The sequence below is a fragment of the Thalassophryne amazonica genome, unplaced genomic scaffold (assembly GCF_902500255.1).
Source record: "Thalassophryne amazonica unplaced genomic scaffold, fThaAma1.1, whole genome shotgun sequence".
NCBI lineage: Eukaryota > Metazoa > Chordata > Actinopteri > Batrachoidiformes > Batrachoididae > Thalassophryne > Thalassophryne amazonica.
In genome coordinates, this window is record NW_022986285.1 from 222,492 (window position 1) to 224,399 (window position 1,908).

Sequence of the window (1,908 nt, forward strand, 5' to 3'; positions counted from 1 at the left end):
ATTGCTGTTGGTGTACAGGACAGGAGGATCACCAACACAAATACAACTCCCATCTCTGGATGGAGCTGCACCTTAAACAGAGGAAAAAAACGAATCAGGCATCAGAAAGACAAAAAAAAAATAAAGAAAGAAAGAAAAAAATTACTGTATAATTTGCCCAGCATTAAACAACAGAAAAACAGAAGAAATACTAAGGGACCACATTTATAACAAGACCACTGTGGTGGTTTGGCACACGAACAAAAGCCATCTGTGATTCTGGTGTGGTGATGGGTGGGTTTAACATTAATGACTTTGCTGTGTATTTAAGTATGAAATGTGTGATGTGTCGATGCAAATGTATTAAACACTGAAGTAACTGTGAATAAATGTGGTTTTTGGATTTAATTTCTTCATTAGTATTTTAGTAAGACAAATTTTAACATTGGGTGACTGTGGAGTAGAATAGTGATGATTTCCAGGTTCCAGAGACAGTCGATTAAAAAAAGATGACTTCATATATCCTTATGGGCACAAGGTCTCCATTTACACATAGATTTCCGTCCATTTATAGTTTCTCTGTCATGTCCCTCTGCTGCATCAGAAACATTAGCACCTCGATGAGTGAAGTGTGCATTAGCCAAGTTCGACTCTTGTGTTGCACTGCTTCATTTCGCTTCACTTTCAGCAGAAGAAGTCACCAGAGGCTCTCATTCTGATGTTGTGCTTCCTTTTTCCTGACTTCCTCTTCAGAAGTCTTTAAAGAGTAGGTGACCAACAAAGAATGTGCACAAATAATCACTAAAAATTATGAAATATTGGTATTTAAAGAAAAATCCTGAACCATAAAAAAAACCCGATAAGTGCATTGGTGAAGGATAACAGCTGTCTGAAGACTGCACTCTATTATAGCCCTCAGCTGCGGCCATATTGTTGTGACATCGGGAGAACAGGACCTGCTGATTCATTCCCAAATCAATTGTAACGCAGTGGAATGTAGCTGTTTTTGGACATTTTTCTTTCTAGTGTGGAGCTTTTTTTTAGTCTGAACGGTGATTCTGAAAATGTCTGAAGAAACTGTGGTATATAGCTCATCGGTTTTGAGCTTATTTAGACGACAATGAAACATTGGAGGAAGGATCTTCAGTCTGACAAGTGACGATATTGGAGCTCAGAATACAGAATGGTGATTATAAAAAACAAACTAGAAGCACTCAGAGAGTGCAAACCTCCGCCAAGGCCATAGGGTCACTGACCTAAGAGTATTCCCTCCTGGCACAGTGATCTATTCAACAATTCAGTGTTACAACCAAAACTATGATAGTATACACTTTTTCTCTTTCCTTTATATTGACCTCCTTGACCATGAAAACATACCCTAGAACTTGAATCACTTTATGTCTTTATTAGTTCAAAAGTTATTGTAATAAAATGATTTTTTCGGTAATGGCGGTTTTCTTCTGGATCTAGCTCCATAACATTGAAGCTACAATCAATTGATGACACCTTACTGAATCAGTACAGATTCAGCTACAGTTTGGTGTTAGTTGTGCATCTCTAGCATCATTTGTCACCTCACACTGACACATTTTCTATTTTCCCTATATTTTTGCATATTCTGGACTTACCACGTAGCCAGGGGTGGGCCTGGATGGGCCTGGCCTGCTCACTGTCAGCCAGGCCTGCCCCATCCAATGAGAAGCTGAGTCGACACTCGACAGTCACCTTTGTGTGCCTCATTGTATTCCTATGATATGGTATTGCATTAGCACTGAGCAACAATAAATTTTGTCAAAGAAATCTGGTTCATCTTCTGTGATTTTTATTAATTCATTTCAGAGTACAGTGGTCCCTCGCTATAACGCTGGTCGGCATCACCGCGATTGCTCTCACTGCATCCGATGCGCTTTCTGCGGGCTCGGTAAACAC